The sequence below is a fragment of the Pimephales promelas genome, chromosome 8, assembly GCF_988280905.1.
Source record: "Pimephales promelas chromosome 8, fPimPro1.hap1.1, whole genome shotgun sequence".
NCBI lineage: Eukaryota > Metazoa > Chordata > Actinopteri > Cypriniformes > Leuciscidae > Pimephales > Pimephales promelas.
In genome coordinates, this window is record NC_142776.1 from 33,268,678 (window position 1) to 33,274,654 (window position 5,977).

Here is a 5,977-nt window from a genome sequence, read left to right on the forward strand (position 1 = left end):
CATCAAGCCAGTCAAAATCAGCTGAATGGAAATGGTGATGTTTTGTAACAATCACCAATTGTTCTGCTTTCTTAAACCTTTCGTCACGAAGACAACCATCAGCAGTTGTAAGTTACATGCTTCAGTTTGTGAACAAATTAAGATATACTTCCTATAGAGGAGCAACAGCGTAAACCCTCAGAAAGTCCAGTTTCCACCTGTTCTTTCATGAGTGTGGCTTTCAGATGCACATACATGTCTGTTTCAGTGGCTTAATTTTCTGTCAAAGGAATAAATAAAACTTCTGTTATCAATTACTCACGCTCATGTCATTGCAGTCCATACGACTTTATATGAGAATATTTATTTTCGCATTAACTGACCATCCATCATTTAGCTTCGTAGACAAATATAAATTGTGCCCAGGCACATTATAAGGAAAAACAGCCAATATGTGTACATACATGACAACTACTTTAATAATGCTCAAGAAGCATCTCAGATATGTGAAAGATGTAAAGAGAAAGTGTAGCTAACTGAAGCTAAAACAATATATATTTTTATGTAATATCTTTAATAATATATTTCAAATACTTCCATGTGTGTCAATTCACAGTTTTGATGACTTTACTCGGTCTAAAATTTGGAAAATAGTAATACAGAGTTATACATTATAATAAAAAAAGGAAAAAAAGTTCATTTTATCAACAGTATAGTATAACATCACTTCATTTTTTTTAATCAGTTCCATATTTCTCCTAATATTTAGCATGTTTCGCAATACATTACACACAACTATCTTTCAATGATATACATCAAGGTTGCGTGAGGACACAGTCACACTTCTGAAAGTGAAAACCAGAACTCGAGAACTGCAAATGCAAGTAAGCAACCTAACCACTTTGGGGGAAATGTGACAAATGGTGTATCATACAGTCTGTGTTAGACTATGCAGCACTAACCACCTTGAACTGATGAAAGGTAGAATCACCTGCTGACAAATAAATTCACTAATAAGGAAAGGATAGAGTTTCCCCTTCAAATACACAAACACATCAAAAAACAGACTCAAAGCTCACCAATCAGAGTAATCTTTTTGACAGAAAAGACAGAAACTAAAAAGAGTGTTACTGACAGACTGGGAAAAGAGGTGCTGCAACAATGTAAAATATGTGAAAAAAGAATGTGTTTTTTGAACATTCAAGCATGAAAATCTCTTCTAGAAGACCTCAAAAACAAAATGAAGAGTTTGAAAAGGGACATAATAGATCCCCTTTAATATTAGCTCAGTTAATATTACACAATGTCATTCTCAGACAAACACACTGGTATTTTTGTTCACTGATTAATCTGGTGCTAGTTCCTCAGTGTGGAGCGACTACTTTCACAGGTACAGCGGGTCTCTTTCTCACCAATGTCCTATGCCAGGTCATTTATTCTCCATTTAATAAATTCTTTTTTTAAGTAGTCATGAAATCTTTTACTAAATGCCACATAAAATAAAATAAAAAATCAGTTAAAAAAAAGAAAGAATTGCACATAATAATGATTACTCTCAAAAATTGCAGGGTCCCTTATGACAACTTGCCCCAATACAACGTAAAACAATTATGTGGTCCATAAGTTATGACAACATGTTATTACATTGCTTTAACTCATCAAAATAAGTTAAGCAATTGTCAACTTTTTCAAATATTTTGTTTTAAGGTGAAATGACTTAAACATCCACGTTGATTGTGCTTTTTTTCTTAGCACATAAGATCAAAAAGTGGTCCAAATATCAATTATTTTACTTACTTTATGATGTTCTTTGGATAAATATTTAAGAAAGATAAATAAGAAAACATTAATATTCACTATATTATCCCGTCTCCCTTACCATATGGACTACTGGACTGTACCTCAGTAAAAATGTAAAGACATGGCGTTGTATAATGTATAATGCTGACTGGAAATTCAGTAAAGGAACTGATAGGATGTTGTTTAATTTGGTGTTATTTTGGCCACTGAGTCTGATTATTTTTGGTCAGTCTAAACTCTAAATTTACTGTAAAACTTCAAGGTGTCTCAGGAACACATCCATCTCTCCGATCGGACCATCCACGTGAATACCAAATCCCCCTTGGATGCAGCCCTTCCAAGTCGCCAAGCAGAGCATCAAACAAGCTCTTTTGAAGACCATTCATGACCATTCAAGTTACACGGAAAAGGGAAAGGCCTGCTCATGTCAGACTAAATATCCGGACTGGAAAGGTCACAAGTCTGTCGCGTAACTAGACAAATAAACGAGAAACAATGAGAGAGGAATACTGACAATCTCTAGGTAAATATACAACCAGTGACAATCCAAAGTTCCCTCCATGCTGCCTTTTAGAGACACTTCCTAGCAAAAAAAAGGAAGATCATTTTTATCTTTTATGGGGGTGGCGATGGAAGACACATGCCTTTGGTGTGAGAGACCCGGGTTTGAATCCACTGTGAGACACCAATGTGTCCCTGAGCAAGACACTTAACCCCTACAGTAGTTGCTCCAGAGGCGTACGACTTCTGACATATATAGCAATTGTAAGTCGCATCGGATAAAAGTGTCAGCTAAATGAATAAATGTAAATCTCAAATGCAATTATAAGTATTCCAGTAAATGCATTTACTGTTATGTAAATGCTTTACTGTAAATGCTTTTGCTGTTATGGCTTTTTTGTATTAAATAAACGGAACAGTTATATTTGTGATATCATGCATAGTGCTTATTTTTCATCACTGAGAACAAATTTTAAACAAAAATGGTACAATATACACTTACACAGTTACTATACCGTTAATGTTAGTCAGTAGTCAAACACATCTCTTGCTAGTAACTCAGTTAGGCAATTAGACAGGAAGTGGTTAAGACATTAGATAGAAAGGAGAAAACTTTTTTCATCTGTGGCTAAGCGTGACATTTCAAATTATGACTCTTGACTAGCATACATCTAGTCAAAAACACACAGAGAATAAAATTAATTTTATATAACTATTTTTATTTTGCGTGTTTTTACCATTATTGTAGAAATATTGCAAAATGATTGCAATTATTGCTAAAAAACTACTATATAAATAATACATTTTAAATAATACATTTAATACTTTAAATGCATGTTAATATCGGTTGACAAAATGTCAAAGGTCAGCATGTTATATTGAATTAGCATATTTTTCTCCGCAGGAAATATTCAATAGCTTCTTTTTGCAATACAGACTGTAAAGATGCAAACTGATTTAAAATTAAACTCGACCTGTGAAAATGTTCACTGGAGTAAATATCTGTTTTCACAGCAAGAAAAAAATGTTCCTGTTGCTTTAAGTAGTTTTGGTTGAGTGTGAAAAGGACCTGCCCCTTGTGGAAGAATGCGTTTCTTGTTCTTTTTTGAACAATGCCTCATTCTGATGAACAGATGTCACTACGAACGATTCCGATCTTCAGATTCACACAACCTCATCACCCAGTGGGTTTCATTTCTGACCAGTGTCCTTACTAACCTCACATCTTTCCTCTGTTGCACGTCTGGTATTTCGCACCAGGCCATTAGAGGGCACAGCGATGCCATAAAAATCCCACAATGCCACAGTCGGTAAAGGGCGGAGCTTGCTTGTCACTGCCAGACCAGAACCTGCCACAATAAAATGCAGTGATAGATTACAATTCAGTTCTGTTTTACATGAGACACATTCACTATAATTAACATTCACTTTCAGAGACCTGTCACATGCAAGAATATGAAAGAACATCGTTTATCAATGAAAATATTTCAAAATGGAAACTGTCCCATCTACTACAAACTGTCCCAAAAAACATGATCCAAATGGAGACTCCCTTTATAACACATTTTTTTTTTTTTTTTTTTTTATGGGGCTGTTCTGGTTATTTATATTTGATTGGAATCTGCTCAATAAAAAAAAAAAAGAAAAAAAAAAAGATAACAGCTCAAGAGCCAACATGTAAATCTTAATATGACCACAAGATGGCAGCCATAACATAGTCTAAGACTCTAAGTGTTTCCTCAGACTGACCTACTTTTGATATCATACCACTCCACACATTCCACATTCTTATTTAACATACAGAAAAATGATAAAATATGTAAAATAGCCTACCATAAAAACTCTTGCAACAACTCTTAAAAAATCTTTATGCTAAATAAACTGGCCTTCCTTGTAAGATTACGTCAGCGGCAATCTCATTTAATGGTAAATTTCCTCTTTGATTCGAGGTAAAATGAGGTGAAAATCTACTGACATAACATTAGGAGCATTTTATTAACCTGTTCAACTAAAAGGTCATATTTACAAGCCATGTTAAAATGTACTAATTAAACCCTAAATTAAAAGCCAATTATGCTTCATGCAAGATCATACTGTGGAAAATACTCAAGGGACATCAAAAGCACCATTGCAGGTATTTCTACAACAGGACATCAGCGGCACAGAGGGACTCCATAAATATTTCATTCTTCTCGCCCATGAATTATGCATATTCTATTACACGCCAACATAATATGATGCTCATGTCAATTTGGAGGTCCATTGCTCTACAGGGTGACGGCTATGAAATCCACCTCTCAGGTGAAATGTGATATACCAACCGATGCCTCTGCTTCTCCACAGAGGGGCTTATGGGAATTACTGTTTTACTGGAAAACAGGTTGAGGCAGTGGGTCACTGTGTCTGGAAGCGGAGTATCAGGGGAGCTGTTGAGGGACAGATAATTAAGTACCGGTCAAACCAGATAAGTCAAACAGCAGATTAATTATTTGGAATCATCCTCATAATGCATACAGAGATTTATGAATATCTAATGCTAGATAGGAAGACGCAAGAAATTTTCTTCCAATCATGTAATATTGGCTTTCAAGGGCAAGATAAAAAAGACAAAGCATGTAGTACAACACAAACTCTACAATCAATTGAATTTTAAAATATCTATTTTGGATGCTGTGAGGTTCTAATGTTGCTATGTGGTTGCTAGGGTGTTATACGAGGTGGTTGCTTACTTGCTCAAGTCAAAACAGCCCAGCTCCAAAGCTCTGCTATTCTGGTCATAATAGTAATAGTGATGCTTTTTACGATCAGAAATTGAGGAAACAAAGCAAACCTGGGTACATACAGGAAACAGAGGAATTTCATACATTAATAAATTATTGCAGACTTGCGTGCACAAACACATGGATGGCCATGCTAGATTTATTCCAGTGGTTTCCCCCCATGACGAGGAACACGTGACCACTGAAATGAAGACCAATCTCACTCTGGACCAAACAACACACAGAATTAGCCTTTCAACCAATCAGCTTAACCCCAGGGCCCTGAGGACTGTGTATTACTGGGATCCTCGTGCCCCATTATTTGAATATATTTGCATATATTGCAGCTCCATTGCCTACACAGAACCCAGTGGCCAATAGGATGTTAGCTTTGTCTTTATCTCAACTGAGGTTGAAAAAAATGACTTAATAAATTGATTTGTGTTTGTGTCAGAAATATATAATTCACATTAAACAAGATTAACAAAAGCTAGCTCATGATACCTATTTTGAAACCATATTGAAACCATTTCAAACCTGAAATATCTTGTAAAGTGCTACTCTTATTTTTACATATTTGTCAACAACTACACAAATGTCTATGCTTTCACAGGTCAAACAGTTCTTTTTCCACAATATTATAAGCAAATGGGTCATTATTGAAGGCATCAGGCATATGCAATATGCTTCTCACTTGCGTTTGGTCATTTTATCAGTAAACTTTTCAGTATGCATTTCAAGTGAGCCGCCATGAAATTCGAGAGAGGAAATTAAAGCCCTTTGTGTTGCCATGGTGCTGGTAGACTGACAGAACAAGAAGCAGAGGAGGGATTTAGGAAGAAGGGGGAGGGTCATGAAAGCATTCTGTCCTGTGACTGGCTGAGGCCGTGTCACATGTGAACTTTGGAATGCTAATGCCTAGATTCCCCCCTACTTTC

General features: G+C 35.7%; 1 long non-coding RNA gene across 1 annotated transcript; it reads right to left on the reverse strand.

Moving 5' to 3' along the window:
• Nucleotides 1-3,080: 3,080 nt before the first annotated feature.
• Nucleotides 3,081-5,253, reverse strand: LOC148978125 (uncharacterized). Its single transcript, XR_016169617.1, has 3 exons — nucleotides 5,010-5,253; nucleotides 4,602-4,706; nucleotides 3,081-3,629 (listed from the first exon to the last, which is right to left on the reverse strand). It is a non-coding gene; the product is annotated as an uncharacterized LOC148978125 (long non-coding RNA).
• Between the last annotated feature and the right edge of the window lie 724 nt (nucleotides 5,254-5,977).